Here is a 22537-nt window from a genome sequence, read left to right as displayed (position 1 = left end):
CACATCTACATATTCCCCTTAAACCACTCAAGTGTTGCTTCAGCAGTGTGTTTGAGGTTATTGTCTCCTGGAAGGTGAATCTCTGTCCTAGCCTCAAATCACACATGGAGTGGTACAGGTTTTGCTCAAGAATATCCCTGTATTTAGCACCATCCATCTTTCCCTCAAATCTGACCAGTTTCACAGTCCCAACTGCTGAAAAAGATACCCGCAGCATGATGCTGCCACCACCATGGTGTTCTTTGGGTGATGTGATGGCTTTGCGCCAGACATAGCATTTTCTTTGATGGCCAAAAAGTAAAATTCCTCCATACATTTTGGGAGTCACCCACATGCCTTTTCGCAAACTCAAAATGTGCCATTTGTTTTTTGCTGAAAGTAATAGCTTGCTTCTGGCCACTCTGCCATAAAGCCCAACTCTATGGAGCATATGGCTTATTGTCGTCCTATGTACAGATACTCCAGTCCCTTCTGTGGAACGCTGTAACTCCTCCAGGGTTACCTTAGGTCTCTGTGCTGAATCTCTGAATAATGCCCTCCTTGCCTGGTCCGTGAGTTGTGGTGTGCAGCCGTCTCTTGGCAGGTTTGCTGTTGTGTCATGTTCTTTCCATTTGGTTATGATATATTTGTTGGTGCTCCTAGGGATCATCAAAGATTTGGATATTTTTATAACCTAACCCTGACTTGTACTTCTCAACAGCATTGCTCCTTATTTGTTTGGAGAGTTCCTTGGTCTTCATGGCAGTGTTTGGTTAGTGGTGCCTCTTGCTTATGTGTTGCAGCCTCTGCGGCCTTTCAAAAAGGTGTGTGTATATGTAACGACAGATCATTTGACACTTAGATTGCACACAGGTGGACATCATTTCACTAATTATGTGACTTCTGAAGGTAATTGGTTGTTTCATAGCTTTTTATGGGCTTTATAACAAAGGGGGTGAATACATACGCACATGCCAATTATCCGTTTTTAATGTCTGAAAAATAGTTTTATGTATATATTTTTTTAATTTTACTTCACCATCTTAGACTATTGTGTTCGGATCCATCACATATACTTCAGATAAAAAAAAAACATTGAACTAAAGGCTGTAACGTAACAAAATAGGTAAAAAGCCAGGGGGGGGGGGGGGTGAATACTTTTGCAAGGCACTGTATACTACAAAACATGTACATAACATCATGCGGACACATGAACTTATGCTAATTATTATTCTGCCTGCACATGAGACCATCCCAATTTTTAGTCAGGCTTTGACCAATTCCCTCCAGAAAACATTGTTTTAGATATGCGGGTGGTCCCAAATTTGGAGGTGCACTTGTACAACTGCTATCAGCTGTGACTGGCTCCCATCCCTAGCTGTTGGGTCTCTCTTTCTGCAGGTGTAGAGACCAGGGTGGGGCAAAGTCACAGAGAACTTCCTTCCTGTATACACAGGTTTCCCTGGATTGTCATCGCCATGAAAAAGATCATCCACTAAACTTTAAAAAAGCACCTATCATAAGCAGACAAAAACCCATTATTTTGGGGGGCGTGGCCTGCAGCGGAGCCGGATGGTCGCATAGAACCAGAGCTCCAGCGCTTCAGGGATCCAGCGGCTAACAGCAGACCTTCCGTGCACCGATTTCACTCGGGCTACCGGCGTCCTAGCAGGGGCAACAACCGGGATCATGCCTAACAAGCGGCGGAACTCCAGGCACCCGCACCGGCTGACGGACTTCTTCCACACAAAAGGTATGGAGGGCAGGCAAGATGGCGCCGAGGCCTACTCTGGGCCGGCGGCCTCAACGGCGCAGAATCACCATAATACAGGGAATCCTGCTAAACTGACCCCCACACCCGACCTCAGGCCTTCCCCTCCACCTTCCCCAGCTACTAGAAGCCCGGTCAAGTCCAAACCCAGGCTGGATGACAACGGATTACATACCGTGGACAGCCCAGGCCCAGACTCCGGTGATGACACGAGGGACATGCCGGAATCGATCGAATCCTTCCATACGCTTAATCAGCCAGTACTGGACACTGTGTTAAAAGACATGTTGCTGTCTCTTAGAAGCACCATACAATCAGACATAGCGTCCTGCATGTCTAAGTTTAACCGGGACATTCATGATCTGGGTGACAGGGTTGACCACATTGAGGTGAAAATGGGCGAATACGCTGATACGATTAATGACTTAGTGGATGTATATGAGGAAAAAGAAAGTGACACTGCATGGGTCAAAGCAAAATTGGCCGATTTGGAAGACAGATCTAGGAGGAACAACCTGAAAATAAGGGGTGTCCCCGAATCAGTACAACAATCTGATCTAAACTCCTACGCCACAACGTTGTTTAAAGCCCTCATTCCTGATCTCACGGATCTTGATGTTACCATAGATCGAATACACCGGCTACCCAAACCTTCCCACCTATCTGAGCAAATACCTCGAGACGTTCTCCTACGCTTACACTTTTTTCATGTTAAAGAAAACCTCATGCTCTATATGAGAAAGCGTGAGGTCGTTCCAGCACAATATCAAAACCTGCAATTTTTTGCTGATTTATCCCAATATACCCTGCAGAAAAGGAGGAACCTGAACACAGTTACAAAGGCTCTTCGCAACCACAAAGTCGCATACAAATGGGGCCATCCTACGAAACTTGTTGTGACACGGGACAATCGTACGTATGCGATATCCTCCTTGGAGGAGGGTATTGCACTCCTGCGGGACTGGAATATTGTCACTGAGGAGACGACCCCTTCCCCCCCCCACCAGCACTCCCAGACCAGTTGACAGAGTCTGGAAAGAGGTTACCGGCAAAAATGCTCGATCTCACACCTGAATTTATTGGTTGGTCTTGAGACGCTATATGTCCCTGAAGTGCAGGGCCGTGACCTGTTTGGTCGGACTAAACCCCCACAAGTAACATCGGTTACACGCTGCGAGTGACTTGTTAGTTATTTAAAGGAGCGCCCTGTTGGTGCTCGACGGTGCTGAATTATGTTTTTTTCTTATTTTTCTTACATGTTTTGTTCTCTTTTCTTTTCTACCCTGTTTTATCTCTGCTCCATGAGTCATCTACCGGTTAGAGCAGCGGAAGCCTTTGTGACCCTTCTGGGAGTTATGCCATCGGGATGCTCGGACTTCTGGTACACCACTCTTCTGAGTCCTTCAGGACGCCCCTATGCTTCAACGGTTGGCAACGTGAGTACACCTTCTTTCTTAATGACTGTGGCACTCTCTTCAGTTATGAACTTCTGTTACACGTCAACTATCTGCCTCTCTACCTCGGTCCCATACCACCGCTACTCCCTACCACGTGATACCAATAGAATATGGCTCTGAGGATCCTCACCATTAATGCTAGAGGCCTTAATCACCCCGTAAAACAGAAGTCCTTCTGGAAGGAAGCTCTACTCCATGATAGTGACATTGTCTGCGCACAGGAGACACACTTCAGTTCTTCAGCCCCCCCCAAATGTTCGCATGGCAACTACCCTTATGTTTTTACAGCTAATGCGGACTCCAAATCTAGAGGTGTTCTCATAGCCATCAGGGATACAGTGGCGTTTAAGCTACATCAGGAGGTTAAGGACCCTAACGGCAGATTCCTGGTCCTGATTTGTGAAGTTAATTCCTCTATTTACACGATTGCCACAATTTATTCCCCCAACGTGCATCAAGTTCACTTTTTCAATAAGGTTATTAGGAAAATCCGGAAGATCCAAAAGGGATCCCTGGTGATTTGCGGAGACTTTAATGCCACTCCGGACCCGCTGTGTGATTCCACCTCGACTTCCCACCGGAAGGCAGCTGCACTACTTCCCTCTATTCACAACAACAATCTATATGATGCCTGGCGTTGCTTCCATGCGGCTGAACGGGATTTTACTTTTTTTTCTTCACCTCATCGAATTTACACACGTATAGACCTGTTTTTGGTTGACCATAAAGTGCTGTTGTTATTGAAGGAGGTCTCCATTGGTACCATTTCTTGGGCAGACCACGCCCCAGTGGTGCTGTCCATCGCCGATCCTACAGCGGTGCAGAGGAGCCCACTATGGAAACTCAACACTTATCTTCTCCAACAGAAGGACTCTAGAGCCACTGTGGACACCCGCCTTCGAGAATTCTTTGATAATAACGATGGTACTGTGAGGGATAATTGTATGTTATGGTCCGCCCATAAGGCGTATATGCGGGGGATTTTGATACAATTGGGTGCGAGGGCAAAGAGCCAGAGGCTACGACGCTTTAACGAGCTAACTACGGCAATTGCTGACATTGAAACACAAAACGAGACCCACACTACTTTACCCTTGTCTAAAAAATTGACCCAACTCAGACATGACCTTAGACTCTTGCTTTTGGAGGATTTTGAGAAAACTTCCAAGAGGGTAAAGATGAACTACTATGTTCATGGTAGCAAGGCAGGCAAACTCCTTGCGTGCAACCTGAGAGGTCCCAGACATAAAGACAGGATTCCCTACATGACCCATCCTGTGACTAAACAAAAAGTTTATCACCCCCAACAAATAGCGGATGCATTTAGCTCTTACTATGAGTCCTTATACAACCTTAAAAACGATCCCTTGACGCCCCAACCGCAACTAGGTGCAATTGATGATTTTCTGTCTTCCATCTCCATCCCCAGATTGTCAGCCAGCCAACTGCAATCCCTAAACGAACCGTTTACTGCTACTGACGTCCTTAGGCCATTGCCTCCCTACCTCTAAACAAATCCCCGGGTCTGGACGGTTTTGGGAGTGAATACTATAAGGAATTTGGCCCAATATTGCTCCCTTTTCTGGTGAAAGTTTTTAATGATGCGGCTGCCTCTGCCTCTTTCCCTTCTGAAATGTTAGCAGCAACTATTGTCACTATACCCAAGCCAGGGAAGACTCCGGATACCCCCTCTAATTTCAGACCAATATCACTCCTAAATACTGACATTAAGTTGTACGCGAAGTTGATTTCTCAACGTCTAGTTATGCTACTCCCTACACTTATTCATCCGGACCAAACAGGGTTTACCCTGGGTAGACAGACTTCGGATGCAACCCGCAGAATGATTAATGTCATTCACATGACCGAGCAACAGCAAAGGCCTTCTCTGCTTCTGACTTTAGACGCAGAGAAGGCCTTCGATTGCATACACTGGCTTTATATGAGGAGAGTCTTGGAGGCTTTTGGTTTTACCGGCACTATACTCTCAGCTATCCTAGCTTTATACTCAAGCCCTTCGGCCAGGGTGAGCGCTTCCGGAGTCCTGTCCACTGCTTTTACTATTTCTAATGGTACAAGACAGGGGTGCCCATTATCCCCATTAATATTTAACCTGTTAATGGAACCTTTGGCCATTTATATTAGGAACCACCCTACAATCCGGGGCTTTCCGGTAGGCGCAGATAGTGATGTCATCAGTTTATTCGCTGATGACATCATTCTGATTGTGACTGAGGTGGAGTCCTCCCTGGCGGCAATTTCCGAGACCTTGACTTTATTTAACCACTTGCTTACTGGGCACTTAAACCCCCCTCAGTCCCAGACCAATTTTCAGCTTTCAGCGCTGATGCACTTTGAATGACAATTGCGCGGTCATACAACACTGTACCCAAATGAAATTTTTATCATTTTTTTCCCACAAATAGAGCTTTCTTTTGGTGGTATTTAGTTACAGCTCGGAGTTTTATTTTTTGCTAAACAAACAAAAAAAGATGCAAAAAAAAAAAAAAAAAAATCATGTTTTAATAGTTTGTTATAAAATTTTGCAAACGGGTCATTTTTCTCCTTCATTGAAGTGCGCTGATTAGGCGGCACTGATAGGCTGCATTGGTGGGCACTGATGGGCTGCATTGGTGGGCACTGATGGGCTGCATTGGTGGGCACTGATGGGCTGCACTGGTGGGCACTGATAGGCATAGTTAAGGCGGCACTAATAGGCACAGATAAGGCGGCACCGATGGGCACAGATAAGGCGGCACTGATGGGCAAAGATGGGCACAGATAAGATGGCACGGATGGGTGGCACGGATAAGTGGCACGGATGGGTGGCACGGATGGGCACTGATAGGTACCACAGATAGATGGGACTGATGGGCACTGATAGGTGGCACTGATAGGTGGCTCTGATAGGTGGCACTGCTGGGCACTGATGGGCGGCACTGCTGGGCACTGATGGGCGGCACTGCTGGGCACTGATGGGCGGCACTGGGGTGCAGCACCTTTGAGGCAGATTTTGGGTGGCACTGTGGGTGGCACTGCTGGGTGGCACTGTGGGTGGCACTGTGGGCACTGCTGGGTGGCACTGTGGGCACTGCTGGGTGGCACTGTGGGCACTATGGGCACTGCTGGGTGGCACTGACAGGGGGGCACTTACTTTATTTCAGGATGGCACTGCGGGTGGCAGGTGGGCACTGGCAGGGGGCAGGTGTCCGCTTAAATTGCTGCCCGTGATCGGGACTGATGTCCCGAACACGGCCGCCGGCGATCGGCTTTTTTTTTTTCTCCTCGCGCTGTCAGCGCGAGGAGGAATACTAGCCGATTACCGGCTCCGTTTTATCACATGATCAGCTGTCATTGGCTGACAGCTGATCACGTGATAAGGGGTCGGGATCGACCCCTTACACGGATCGGTGATCAGGCGAGTCTCACGGACTCGCCGATCACAGAGCGTGCCGCGCGCGCCCCTCAGGGGGCGCGCAGGCCGCTCGTATCCGGGACGACGTCAATAGACGTAGTCCCGGAAATGTGGGTCCGCGCTGTTACCGTCATTTTGCAATAGCGCGGTACCCAAGTGGTTAATCGAATATCTTATTACAAGGTTAATGAAAATAAATCCCACATTCTTGGTCTGGGTGTCGACCCGGCTGTCCAGGCCCGCCTGGCAAACACCTACCCTTATTCATGGAAGGCCAACGGGATACAATACCTGGGTATTACGTTAACGGCTAGAACTGCACAGTTGGTTGAGGCAAACTACACAACGTTTTTCCAACAGTTGGATAATAAACTACATTCCTTATCCAAAGTGGAACTAACGTGGTCCGGACGTTTGGCGGCACTCAAAATGATAATCCTCCCTCAATTTATATATTTATTTCGTACTCTCCCTATTCCAACCCCTGACTCCTACCTTACTAAGGCTCAGGTTATGCTGAATAAATTTCTATGGCAGGGGAAGAAGGTCAGATGCGCATTTCACAAGCTTATCAAGTCTAGATTGTCAGGGGGAATAGGACATGTTGCATTAAAGGACTACTATCTAGCAGCTTGCCTAGCACAAATTAGACAGTGGTTTCCGGGCGGAGCCGGGGCTAGATGGATTGAGTTGGAAAACTACCTGTGTCCTTATAGAAACCCGCTGGACCTACTCTTAGCAGCAAGATTCATGCCCACCCTACCCTCTAATATTTCTCCACCTATGGTAGCGGCCATTAAAGCTTGGAAAATTCTACTTCACACTCCACTGGCCGATACTCCTTCCAAATCCGTCCCGCTGACCCTTACATGTCTTCAACTCCTCATCCCAAACCTAAATATCAAACACTGGTTAGCTAAAGGTGTCACTACTGTTGGTGCCTTACAGATGGGGCCAGCCACAAAATCCTTTAGGTCACTTCAATTGGAGTTCGGTTTACTGCCGGGCGACATTTTTACCTATAACCAAATCTCCCACTTACTCTCAACTCTCCCGAACCCGTCTATCGTTTTACCATGGAGGGCCCATCTGTATTTCACTAACCCTACCATGTCCATTAGAGGTATCTCATTAATGTACGGTCTTCTGCAGCAGAAAACAACATTTCTTAAAACCCCCTCCATGCGGTCGTGGGAATTGGAATTGTCCACATCCTACTCTGTTGAACAATGGCGTAGTGCCGTCTCTTCTACCTATAAGGCCACTAGATGCGCCAACTTGTGGGAACTTTACCAGAAGTTGCTGCTGCGGTGGTACCTGACGCCCTCTAGGTTGGCCTGCTATATCCCCCAGAGCTCATCAACATGCTGGAGGAACTGCGGATACAGAGGCACACTCTTCCATATTTTCTGGGAGTGCCCAGCAATCCAACCTTTGTGGACTGCAGTATTTAACGTAATATCCTTGATCTCTAACACCAATGTGCGCCCATGCCCAGGTCTAGCTATTTTATCTCTAGGTATTGATATCCTACCTCCCAGTCTAAGGAAAATTATTACCCATATTCTCCTGAGCATGCGCCTGGAGCTGGCCAGGGGGTGGAGGTCGACGACGGTTCCATCGCTCTTTGACGTACTCCAGACAACTCACTTACATATTTCTTATGAGCTAATGTTCGCCTCCTCCTTGGGCAAATATACTCGGGCTTACACAGAATGGGAACCATGGCTGAACTGGTATAAGAGACATACAGTTTAACTGAGAACAACTGACATCCAGAGGGAGAGTGGCTTCATAGCTAAAGACGGGGGGGGGGGGGGGGGGGTGGGGTGCGGCCGGCCGGCTCGGGTGCAGCTTGATCCCAGAGGGGGCGCCCGGGACGGTTGGGCGTAGGCCCCCTGTTCACTATCCCCCTTCTCCTTTTGGGATATTCTTCCATACTCATCCTTTAGGTTTATATCTTGTCGCTGAATCCACAAACGGTTACACTAGATTGTATCACCTAGCCTGCAATTCAACTTATGCCTTGACTTATCCTTGTTCTCATTAGAGATACATTGCTTAGACGAATCCTTACTCTCCAGGAATAATTTATTGCCGAACCTTTTGTACTTTGTTTTCTTCTTGCTCATTGTGCTACTTCAATGCTGTTTTTATATGTTCTTGACACCTTGTATGATCGCATGTTTGTTGTGTACATCCTTGCTGTAATTTTCGTGGAAATTTATAATAAAAATATATTGTTATAAAAAACCCATTATTTTAAATTTCCTTTGGCCATGATTGAGTATTGAGCTTCACTTTGTTTATTAAGTTATGTGAACATTCACTTTGCTAAATCAGTCTCTCCCACAGTCACTGGGGTTGATTTGCTAAAGAAATTGAGCATGTTTTTTAAAGTGTGTGTTTACATTGCAAAGTGATTGTTCACTTAGCGTAGCTTAGTAATTGTGTTGCAGCTGTGTTCACTTCAATGCTCCATTCATGTGCATGCAAAAGTATTGCTTTTTCCAAGAACATTAGACATGATTAGGTATTCAAGGCAGACATAGCTTCACCTACATTACTAAGCTAAATGAACATTCACAACATATATAGGTAAATAGCCTCAACTCCTTTTAAAGCGGTTGTATACCCCTTTTTGACATTTTTACCTACAGGTAAGACTATAATAAGGCTTACCTTTAGATAAAATAACATCTCCTAAACCTACACGGTTTAGGAGATATTCACCCTGCATGCAGCCGCTGACGTCAGCGGCGCACGTGCAGTAAAGGTCCGGTGAAGGTCTGGCATATCGTGTCACACCTTGCCAGAACTGAGGACTCCCACGCACATGTGTGGGAGTGACGTCATCATGGCTCTGGCTACCCACAGCGCCGGAGCCACGAACCTGGAAGAAACACTGAGGGGAAAATGTCAGCTCGCGGTGCATACAAGTTCATTATGCCTTTGCCTTACAGTTTTGTTTGTTTTTGTTTTGGGTAGCAGGTATACAACTGCTTTAGGGCCGGTTCACACAGCGAGGCGCGGCGAGGCGTCTCCGACTTACCTCGCCGCGACCTGCGGGGAGCTCAGCGGCGACTTGCAGAGGACTTCTGTATAGAAGTCAATGCAAGTCGCCCCCGAAGTCGCCCCGAAGTAGTACAGGAACCTTTTTTCTGAGTCGGAGCGACTCGAGTCGCTCCTCTCAGAACGGTTCCATAGTACTGAATGGGGGCGACTTGCGGGAGCGAGGCGAGGCGAGCCGTGTCGCCTCGCCTCGCCTCGCTGTGTGAACCGGCCCTTAATAAATCCACTTCATATATGTAGCCTCATCCTTCCGTGAAATTCCCAAAACAGTTTCTGGCACACCTAAAAGGAAACTTCCCCCTCCCAATGCAAATTTATTTATTTCAGGTATTTATATAGTGCTGAAACTTTTTACATCTATATTGTGCATTTACAATCGCAAGTGCCTAACTCACATTCATACATACTGGGACCAATTTAGACAAGAGCCAATTAACCTACCAGTATGTCTTTTGTGTGTGGGAGGAAGCTTGAACACTCCCACAGACACAGGAAGAATATGCAAATTCCAGGCAGGTAGTGCCATGGTTGATATTTGAACCAATGACCCTAGTACTGTCAGGTGGAAGTATTAACCACTTAGACCCTTTGTCTTTTTGCTCACTTGCCTTTGATGCTTTGTTATGCTGGAATTCCAGCATTGTCCTCTTTTCTGGCACCACTCACCTACTCCTGGTCCCCTCTCTTGCCGCCATCTTTTTTTTTTTATCTTTTCATGGAAAGATGGCTGCCTCTTCTTACAGCTGTCCCTCCCAATGACATGGCATCAGATGTTGCGCACAGACAGTGATCTGTTGCCATTTGTGTTTACATATTGCTCTATGAATGGAGGATAGTAATGCCTCCTGGGATACCAAAGTCACATATCTCAGAAAGTGTTGCTTTCCTCCATTTATAGAACAATATGTAGATAGACACTGTGCCAGGCCTGTGGGTTATGTGATGTCGGTATTACAGGAGGCAGCTGGAGGACAGTAAAATGCTATTTTTGCATATACAAAAATGGAGGTAAAAAGGAACAAAAAAAAGTAAAGAAAAAAGTAAAGAAAAAAAAAATGATGATAGGTATGATATTTGTTAAAAATAATGTGTGTGTGTGTGTGTGTGTGGGGGGGGGGGGGGGGGGGGCGGGGTTATATTGGTGCAAAATGACACTTTTATTAAAGGTCATTTCCATGTTATTTTGATCTGGTAATCCTGTGAATAACACACATATTGTCTTCGGGTGGCTACACTCACTCGCTCTGCTGTATCTATGGAGGGAGTCACAATTGCCAACTATGCTGCTATGCTGATTTGACTACAAAGAGAGCTTCCTCTATTTATCGGCATTACACAGGTTTTGGGGGGATTGGTAGTTTACAGAAGAGGGCTTGTAAGGAAAATGATTTGTTCAGTAAGCTGCATTATAGATTTTTTTCGTTCTTGGCATTAGATGTCTTTTAAACTTTGTATTATTTAAAATATTCACAAAAACAGTATAACCAGATGAAAAGCATATTTGCATTGTCTCCTTTTTCTGAGTTGGTATTGAAAACAGCACAGCAGTACTGCAACACGGAGTAATGTAAATGTGGAAAACACACTGTATTCTGTAATTTAATGTGTCATGGTAATAAATATAATGACTACATAATTAAGGAAATAATATAAAACAACAGCATTTTTATAATAGTAATAATAATAACAGTAATAATAATAATAATAATAATTAATAACAATAATGTAGTTTGCAGAATATCATTCAAGGACCACATTCCATTTAGAAAAGCAATGCCATCTTTTATGAAATAATCAGGTTTGCAATATCATTTCCTTTTCTAAACCATAATTTCCTGTTTGCATCATAGAAACTGACAATGTTATTACCTAGCAATAGAACATGAAACTTGTACAAACATTGTGAGCTCTACAAATCAGTAATATTTGTAAGAATGCTTAAGCTGTTCTAAACAAACCATTGATTCTCCCTGTTGTAAGCTGTAACTGCTCGTGCTCTTTTTGCAGGTCTGTACAAGGTATCGGTTGAATTAACATGCCCACGGATTGCAAACTTCATACTGAAAGTATACATTGTAATGTATAACTATGTAGCTCTGCAACCCCCAGTTCAAATGAAAGAGGTCCTGGACTATAAAAACTGTGCCTAAAAAAAATGCAAGCAAGGGGCAAATGACTATTTACCAGTAATGCTGGCGGACTCCCTGCAGATAATTTTTTTTTCTCCATTACTGATTTACCATGCGTTGTTCTGTGTCTTTGTGTGGACCAGTCATCTTCGTAGAGGCAGTTGTTTGTTACCTACTGCCATTGCTACACCCTTAATGATGGCGGAGATAATATTAAATTAGCTGAAGCAAAAGAGAGGTGGAAAAATTACCCACAAAATGAATGCAGCAGAAGCAGGGAGATCCTTGCTTTGCAGCTTACCCTCCAACAAGGAGAACCATTAGCAGTATAATATATAACATCAGCATATCTCACTCCAAATCTTGTGAGACTAGCAGGGAGATGTGCTGTGCCTTTAATGATCTCACATTGTAGATATACAGCTGTGATCATATTTTCAGGAGAAAGCTAAAACAAAATGCACATTTTGCAATGTACAATTACATTTCAGCTATAATTATATTTCTTGATTTTCCCTAGAAAATTGCAAGTCTTCACTTTTTGAGTTCAGGTTCACGTTAAAGCAGAACTTTCTTTACATACTTAAAGAGGAACTGCAGTCTGCTCACATAATTTGTAATAAAAACATAGTTGCCATTATGAAGCCTCCTTCCACCCAATTTGCATATTATTTGATATATACTGTGACTCTGTACTTGCCTACTTGCCAAATATGCTGTTAAAATCTCCCTCCACTGAGTCTGGCTGCAACCATTTTAGAAGAAGCTGCTGCCTGCTCACTTCCTGGATTTACACAGACAAACCACCAGCTCTGCAGCTCTCATTGGCCCTCTTATGACTCACCCCCCCCCCCCCCCTTCATGGCAAACTCTCATGAGCGTGAGAGAGCTGTGCATGATGCCTAGGCTTTTTACCAGACAAGAAATAGGAAGTGGGCTGTGTAAGGTATTTATTGGAAGAAAAAAATGTTTTACTATCCAAAGTTAAAGTTAGATGGAAAGTTGAAAAAAATTACTGAAGTTCCACTTTAATATCCTTCTGAGTGCAGCACCCCCCCCCCCCCCATATTTATCTGAGCCTGATCTCGATCAGCAATGTGCAAGAGAACAGCAGCTCTCTCATGCTATTAATCACAGCCAGTGAAGAGGCATATATAACTGGCTCAGGAGCAAGCCCACCTAAGCGCCCCCCATAAAATGTGGCTTGCTACGGTGGACACTTGGATTGGGGCTGCTAAATCATTGCACAGAGTAGGTAAGTATATAATGCAAGTTTACAATCACTTTAATAGTCAAAGCCAACTCAGCTATCCACCCATATCTCTATGCTTTATTTTGTTGCTAAATCCACCCCCCCCCCAGCATTCTAGCCATGGCCATCTTGAGTAAGGGCAGATAATTCCTGTAGCATTTATGCCCTGAAATCCATCTGTAGTGATGGCCGAACGGTTCGCCCGGCGGTCGCTTCGCGGCTAATTTCGGCTGTTCGCGGTCCGCCCGTTTGGCGGACTATTGGCGCCGTTCGCCCGGCGGACTTCCGTGTTTACTGTGTAAAAGAACTTTGACCTATGATGACACATCCATCATGGGGTACAGGACAGCCAATTGAGACATTACAGCACATGGACACTTGGACATTCCCCCTAACTTATAAATACACCCTATCCGGCGGCCATTTTACATTCTTTCTTCTGTTACTATAGGGAGAGGTTGCTGTGTGGAGCAGGGAGAGATTACAGTGACCCAAATCGCTAGCTATTTGGTACACAAAAGTTCTTTTCAGGACTGGTATAGGTGTTAGGTGTAGTTCAGGATAGGCAGTGCTGTGCTAGTGATTGTTGCAGCAGCCTGAGTGTCTTTTGTCAGTTTAGAGAAAGGGACAGGACGGTGTGTGCTGCAGGGACAGCCAGTTTAGTCATTAGATGTTACTATCAGGTCCACAAAAGTGCTATTTTGTTATTATTATTCCAGTAGCCTCTGTTTTGTCAGTTTATATAGGGACAGGCAGGAAGCAGTGTGTGAGGCAGTGAGGGTCAGTTTAATCAGTAGCTGTTACTATTAGTTCCACAAAGGTTCTTTTCAGGACTGGTATCAGTGGTATGGTAATAGGCTTGTACACGTATAATATTCTTTCTTCCAAATATAGAAAGAATATTATACTTGACTGCTGCCCTTCTGCTGCAGTCTGCTAATTATTCACAACCCACCCACAAAGCTCCTCATAAGGACTGGTAACTTGGTCTGTCTAGGGTGCTACAGTACATAGGGTTGAGTGAGGTACAGTCTGCCATTCTATAAGGACTGGTATCGGTCCACAGTACATAGGGTTGAGGTGCACTACTGCTGACCGCTGCCCTATACTGCAGCAGTCCTTCATCGGTATAGGGACTGACGTACAGTCTGCTAATCACTCACACACAACCTACTTGGTCCACAAAAGTCCTTATAAGGACTGGTAAGGTATAGGGTGCTACAGTACATAGGGTTGAGTGAGGTACAGTCTGCTACTCTATAAGGACTGGTATAGGTCCACAATACATAGGGTTGAGGTGCACTACTGCTGACCACTGCCCTATACTGCAGCAGTCCTTCATCGGTATAGGGACTGACGTACAGTCTGCTAATCACTCACACACAACCTACTTGGTCCACAAAAGTCCTTATAAGGACTGGTAAGGTATAGGGTGCTACAGTACATAGGGTTGAGTGAGGTACAGTCTGCTACTCTATAAGGACTGGTATAGGTCCACAATACATAGGGTTGAGGTGCACTACTGCTGACCGCTGCCCTATACTGCAGCAGTCCTTCATCGGTATAGGGACTGACGTACAGTCTGCTAATCACTCACACACAACCTACTTGGTCCACAAACGTCCTTATAAGGACTGGTAAGGTATAGGGTGCTACAGTACATAGGGTTGAGTGAGGTACAGTCTGCTACTCTATAAGGACTGGTATAGGTCCACAATACATAGGGTTGAGGTGCACTATTGCTGACCGCTGCCCTATACTGCAGCAGTCCTTCATCGGTATAGGGACTGAGAGTTTTGTCACAGGGTCATTTAAAAAATGACAGGCAGAGGAAGAGGCAGGCCCTTCCGCAGGGTTGGTAGGGGTAGGGCAGGAGCAACAGGCTTGAGCCAAAGTGGGAAGTTGCAGAAGGTGTGTTCAATTACTTTAAAGGATGCACCAGACTTGGTTGAGTGGCTCACTCAGCCTTGCTCTTCTGCACCCTCCTCATCCTCTCGATCTGCACCCTCTTCTTCACTCTCTGCTATGTGCACCCCCAAAGACACTACCACCAACAACACCACCACATACCTTCCGCTTGAGTCACAGGAATTATTTTCCGATCCATATCAAGACATTTCTGATGCGCAGCCACTCTTGGTATTGGATCAGGAAGAGGAGGCAGCAACAACTGCTACTCAGCAGTCTGACGACAGTACCCAGATCAGCCCAAGGAGGAGGTTGGTCCCCGGTGTTGCTGCCTACTCCGAGATCTCTACTTATAGCGGTGGGGAAGGTGACGTTGATGATGATGTGTCTAGTGATGTCACGTGGGTGCCCACAAGAGAGGAAGAGGAGGGGAGTTCAGAGGGAGAAATGGACCAGCAGATAGGATAGGAGAAGCAGGAATAACTTAGATTGCACAGGAGGGACAAAGCAGACTGCTAATGTATCAGGAGCGAGTCATCGACCATGTACGGTCACATCTGGCGCTCCCAGGACGCCGGCACATGGCTCCGCAGTGTGGGCTTTTTTTAACGTGTCCGCTGGTAACAATAGCGTTGCCATCTGCAATCTTTGCAGTCAACGCATTAGTCGCGGTAAGCCCAACACTCACCTAGGGACGACCGCCTTAAGAAGGCACATGAGCAGTCATCACCGAGCCGAGTGGGAGCAACGGAACACACAAAGCCACACTGCAGGCTCTCACCGTCCAGCCTCGTCTTCTACTTCTCCTTCTCCTCTCTCCTCACAATTGTCCTCCACTCCACCTTCCAACACGCCAAGCTCACGTTTTTCTGCAAAAAGGCAGGCTTCCGTGGGCCTAATGTTCGAGCGTAAAAAAATGATGACGCCGGATAACCCTCTTGCCCAACGGTTGACGGCTGGCTTGTCAGAACTGATAGCCCGCCAACTACTGCCATATAAACTGGTGGACTCGGAGGCCTTTCGCAAATTTGTGGCCATTGGAAAACCACAATGGAAGGTCCCAGGAAGGAAGTATTTCTCAGAGAAGGGCATCCCAGAGCTATATGGCCATGTTCAGCGGCAAGTGAATGTATCTCTGGCACACAGTGTCGGTGCCAAGATACATCTGACCACAGACACGTGGTCTAGCAAACACGGGCAGGGAAGGTATATCAATTTTACTGCCCACTGGGTGAACCTTCTGATGGCCGTCAAGCATGTAACCCGTGGCACCCGTGTAGATTTGGTTTTACCGCCACGGATTGCATGCAGGCCTGATTCTTCTTCTCTTCCTCCTCCTACTCCATCCTCCTCCCTCTCCTCCTCGGCTGACTCCTCCTTTTCCGCTGCTAGCGTCTCTTCCGCTGCACCACCCAAGCTCCCCAGAACCTATTCGACATGCCAGGTGAGACGTTGCCATGCCGTGCTGCGTCTGTTGTGCCTGGAAGCCAAGAGCCACACTGGCCCGGCACTCCTTTCAGCTTTGCGTTCACAAGCAGATCAGTGGCTAACACCGCTCAATTTGACAGTTGGTAAAGTGGTGTGTGACAACGGTGCCAATCTGCTTAGCGCATTGAAACAGGGCAAAATCACACACGTGCCATGCATGGCACACGTCTTAAACTTGGTCGTGCAGCGATTCGTTGTCAAATACCCTGGGGTCCAGGACATCTTGCGGCAGGCAAGGAAAATCTCGTCCCATTTCAGAAGATCTTACACGGCCATGGCTCGCCTTGCTGACATTCAGCAGCGACACAATCTGCCGGTCAGACGTCTTATTTGCGATTGCCCGACGCGATGGAACTCAACCTTCTATATGCTTGATAGGCTGCTCCAGCAGAAACGTGCAGTTAACGTCTACCTGTATGAACTCTTCGGCAGAACCGGTTCTGGCGAGCTGGGGTTTTTTTCACCGCGCCAGTGGCTGCTCATGCGCGACGCATGCAGACTTCTGCGCCCATTTGAGGAGATCACCAAACTGGTCAGTCGCAGCCATGGCGCCATCAGTGACATGGTACCTTATGCCTTCTTTATGGAGCGTGCATTGCGTCGTGTCATTGATCAAGCTGTGGAGGAGCAGGAGCGGGAAGATGAGGAAGTCGCAATGCTGGATGAATTCCCAGGGGGGGCTACTCTATCTGAGACAAGTGAACAACAGGAGTCTGAAGAGGAGTCAGAGGAGGATGGTGACGGGGCGGATGAGGAGGAGCAAGAAGAGCATGCTTTAAACCTTTCTGGGATCCCTGTTGTTGTCGTGGATGGGGAGAGGAGAATGAAGAGGACGACATTATCCTGGATGATGAGCAGGAGCCAGGCCACCACACCGCTTCCACTTTAGTGCAAATGGGGGCCTTCATGCTCCAGTGTTTTAATAGGGACCCCGTATAAAAAGCATAAGGGTCAAGGACCAGTACTGGGTGGCAACGTACTTAGACCCCCGGTACAAACACAAAATGGCGGAAATGTTACTGCCGTCACAGAGGGCTGTCAGAATGCAGCACTTCCAGGCCTTGCTTCGAGAAATGCTGCATTCTGCTTTTGCGTGCGCTGGCAGAGGAGCAATTCCCACTCCCAGAGAAGGAGTTGCGGGTACCAATCCAACAGCGCCTGCAAGAAGAGGGTGGTTTGAAGATGTGTTGGTGACTTCGGATATGAGGTCATTCTTTCAGCCGACCCATCGACAGGTGTCATCCGGATCCAGCATCAGGGAACGCCTAGACCGTCAGGTGTCCGACTACATCGGGTTAACGGCCGTTGTGGACGCTCTGAGGAGTGATGAACCCCTGGACTACTGGGTGGGCAGGCTTGACCTCTGGCCAGAGCTTGCCCAATTTGCAATCGAACTGTTGGCTTGCCCCTCATCCAGTGTCCTGTCCGAAAGGACGTTCAGCGCAGCAGGGGTGATCGTGACCGATAAACTTACTCGCCTAGCTCACGACAGTGTTAACTACCTCACATTTCTAAAAATGAATGAGGCATGGATCTCGGAGGAATTCAACACATGTGACCAGTAGACCATGTATATGTCTATAAACAATTTTTTTAATCGAGCACAGAGACCTTCTTTCTTCATTTGGCTCACTTCCTTGTCCAAAAAAAGCACACCGTACTATATGCCTGTACCCTCCTCTTTGAAGAGGTTGTGCGGTGTCATATTTCCACTTGGGCTGCTTATTATGAGGGGCTCCCACCATCCCTGTGCTGTGCTGACATCCTCCTGGGGCTGTACCTCCGCTGTGCATATTATGAGGGACTCCCACCATCCCTGTGCTGTGCTGACTTCCTCCTGGGGCTGTACCTCTGCTGTGCATATTATGAGGGGCTCCCACCATCCCTGTGCTGTGCTGACATCCTCCTGGGGCTGTACCTCTGCTGTGCATATTATGAGGGGCTCCCACCATCCCTGTGCTGTGCTGACTTCCTCCTGGGGCTGTACCTCTGCTGTGCATATTTTGAGGTGCTCCCACCATCTCTGTGCTATGCTGATTATGAGGGGCTCCCACCATCCCTGTGTTGTGCTGACTTACTCCTGGGGCTGCTTATTATGAGGGGCTCCCACCATCCCTGTGCTATGCTGACATCCTCCTGGGGCTGCTTATTATGAGGGGCTCCCACCATCCCTGTGCTATGCTCATTACGAGGGGCTCCCACCATCCCTGTGCTATGCTGACTTCCTCCTGGGGCTGCTTACGATGCAGGTGTCAGTGCTGTATATCACGGTGCTGATGTCAGTGCTCTCTGTCACGGTGCTGCTGTCAGTGCTGTATATCACGGTGCTGGTGTGAGTGCTTTATGTCACGCTGCTGATGTCAGTGCTCTCTATCACGGTGCTGCTGTCAGATCACTCTATCACGGTGCAGGTGTCATTGCTGTATGTCACGCTGCTGATGTCAGTGCTCTCTATCATGGTGCTGCTGTCAGTGCTGTCTATCACGGTGCTAGTGTTAGTGCTTTATGTCACGCTGCTGATGTCAGTGCTCTCTATCACGGTGCTGTTGTCAGATGACTCAATCACGGTGCAGGTGTCATTGCTGTATGTCACGCTGCTGGTGATCATCTCCTGCACCCTCTTCTTTGCCTACCCTGGTCCCTGACCTTCCCTCTTCTCCATTGCCTTCATGCGCTCCACAGTCCTGAATTGTCACAACAATTTCCCATATAAAAAAAGAATGCTTGTAGTTGTCGATCCCAGATTCACCTCATACATGTGTTATGTCATTGACCATGTGGTGGGACTATGTTTGCACAGCTATTAATTATTTTGTGGCTGCAAATTTGACCTGTAGGTTTGCGAAGTTCACCTCCCATTGAAGTCAATGGGGCCCGCCGCGAACGTTCCGGTTCGCGAACTATCGGCTGCGTTTGCGGTACGCGTTCACGAAACGTCCCGTCGGAAGTTCGTCCATCACTATCCATCTGCCCTCAGGGTCCATTCACACCAGCTGCTGAATTGCAATGCAGTGGCTGGTGTGCGGTGTGGTCTGGCTTGACCAGTACAGTGTTGATGCACTGAAATTAGTGCATTGCGCTTTTCACGTTTTTTTTTTTTTTAAATGAGCTCTATTGAATTGTCACACAGTGACATTTCATAGGGTTCTATCAGCCAACATGCGATGACCCATGCTGCACTGGAAAAAAGTATTGCACTCAACACTTTGTTTCTGCGCACACTGCCCGCAATCCACCACAATGCAGTCCCACTGCACCTGGTGTGAATGGATCCTTACTGTGATAATGCCCTAGAAAATATTTTGCATGCGCAATACAATATACATGGGCTGGTACACTTTCACAAGGAAAACGGGAGATATGTGGCTCCAGGGGAGATGGATTAGCCTGATAGAGTCCACACGTGGACACTCACACTGGCTTGCCTCTGTAAAATATGCAATACAAGAAGAAATGGCTGAACACCATGGCTGGTCCTGATCCTTTTATTGAATATCTCTAAAGGTGACACAAACAGGACACTGATAGGCTGCTAATGGTTGACGCATTTCACAAAAATGCTGTGCTTAAGCATCCCAGAGATACCCCACTAACCCTCCTTAAATAGTTCCACCCACAGCTGTCACAGGTGTTGGGTGATGTCAGTGGTTAGCTCCTTGATGCCTTGACAGCTCCATAATAACAATGGACAGAAATAAACAAACTGTGCCCTCAATGCCAAATAACAAACATCAAAAGAAAATATATATATATAAAAAAAAAAAAAAGTTTCACTCAATTCAGTACATAAATATTTATTTCCTTCTGGATTATTTCCAAATATTTCCTTCTTGATTCCTGTATTACCCTTCACTTTGTTTAATTTAATTTACTTTCCTTAACACATTTGTTCTCATAAAAAAAATTTTAATATTTTTCTAAATATTCAGTTTTTTGGGTTTTTTTAATATATTTTTTCTTTTGGTGCTCATTATTCGGCATTGAGGGCATAGTTTGTTCATTTTGGTCCATTGTTTTTATGGCGCTGTCAAGGCATCAAGGAGCTACCACAGATAGCTCCCACCGACTCATGTGACAGGTGTGGGTGGGACTAGTTAAAGTGGTTGTAAAGGCAGAAGGTTTTTTATCTTACTGCATCTCTATGCATTAAGATAAAAAAACTGTGTGTGCGGCCCCCCTAGTACTTATCTGAGCCCCAACTCTATCCAGCTATGTGCATGAGTGCCTCAGCTGTCCAGGACTCTCCCTCCTGATTGGCTGAGACACAGCAGTGATGCTATTGGCTCCAGCTGCTTTCAATCAAATTCAGTTAGCCAATCAGGAGAGAGGGCAGGCCAAACCATGGCTCTGTGTCTGAAAAGACATACAGAACAGCAGCTCGGCTTGAGTGCCCCCATAACAGGCTGCTTGCTGTTGGGGCACTTGACAGGAGGGAGGGGCAAGGAGAGGAGAGTAAGTGAGGGACCCGAGAAGAGGAGGATCAGGCTGCTCTGTGCAAAACCATTTCACAGAGCAGGTAAGTATCACATAATTATTCTTTTTAAACGAAAAAAACAAACAAACAAGACTTTAGTATCACTTTAAGGAGGGTCAGTGGGGTATCTCTGGGTTACGATTAAGCACAGCATTTGTGTGAAATGCGTCAACTATTAGTGTCCTGTTTGTGTGACGTTTGGGGATATTTAATAAAAGGACTCAGGACCAGCCATGGTGTGCAGCCATTTCTTCGTGTATTACACTTTCACAAGGTCAGGCATGCAGCTGGGAGGGTGTGCTTAGCTGAGAAAGCCCACCTTCCCCTCCTCCAAGTGAAAGAAAAAAATGCCCATGAAAACTCCTGGGATGTATGACATCATTTTGGCCTAGCAGGCAGTATTAATGCTTGTTAATTGCTGTACTTTTAGCTTGGATGTCCTCCCTGTAATGAAAATGTATATGATGATTGTAGCTGAGAGTTTGTCCTTGTCTAAATAGAGGAACTGTGGGGAGATCTTGTGCATATACTACAATTTATCGTTATGTTTTTATATGATGCTTCCTTTCATAAATACAGTATATGAAACTTGAAAAGTTAGCTTTCTGAAGTGCTGCCTATTACTTATCCATCAGACCTCGTACACACGATCGGAATTCCGGATAGAAAAATACCGATGAGAGCTTTTCATCGGAAAAGGTGACCGTGTGTATGCTCCATCGGAATTTAGCTGTCTGAATTCCGAGATGCCAAAAATCACTCATGCTCAGATTCAACTACGAGACAGAAGCTTTTGGCTACTGGATATTGAACTTCCCATTTCTAGTCATGTCATACGTGTTGTACTTCACTGTGCTATAAATGATCGGAATTTGATGTGACCGTGTGTAGGCAAGACAGCTTGAGCCGAATTCCGTCGGGAAAACCATCAGAGCTTTTTCCGACGAGAATTCCGATCGCGTGTACGTGGCATTAGTCATACCATTTTGGCTTAGGCCAGAAACAAGGAATTAACTGAAGAAATGTAAAAAAAAGTTTAAAACTAATAAACATAATATACTGTATATATACTAATGCTGGCAGCATAAGGATTAAAATATTTAATGTTGATTGAGAGAGTAAAATTCCACTTTAAATCGGAAATAAATATTCGAGCAAACATATTCAATAGTCAATTCTGTTTACGCTGATAATTTTGAGTGGGAATGTTTTTGAAAGGCCCAGTACCACTTATTAAACAGAAATACTTTTTGTAATGTACTGTGCAATATACATATACATACAAACATGTTAGGGTCTAGATTTTTCAAATTAAATTTCACAGTATAATAAGTTTTATAGCATCTCACAAAACTGAGTTCATGCCTCACATTTTTGTAAATATTTTATTATATCTTTTTATGTGACAACACTGAAGAAATAAGACTTTGCTATAATGTAAAGTAGTGAGTGTACAGCTTGTATAACTGTAAATTTTCTGCCCTCTCAAAATAACTCAACACACAGCCATTAATGTCTAAACCACTGGCAACAAAAGTGAGTACACACCTAAGTGAAAATGTCCAAATTGGGCCCAATTAGCCATTTCCCCT

This window comes from Lithobates pipiens, unplaced genomic scaffold (genome assembly GCF_037356315.1).
Source record: "Lithobates pipiens isolate NorthernLeopardFrog02 unplaced genomic scaffold, aLitPip1_a1.2 Scaffold_18, whole genome shotgun sequence".
Taxonomy (NCBI): Eukaryota; Metazoa; Chordata; class Amphibia; order Anura; family Ranidae; genus Lithobates; species Lithobates pipiens.
The sequence above is the reverse complement of the archived record's forward strand: the minus strand, read 5'-3'. Positions refer to the sequence as shown.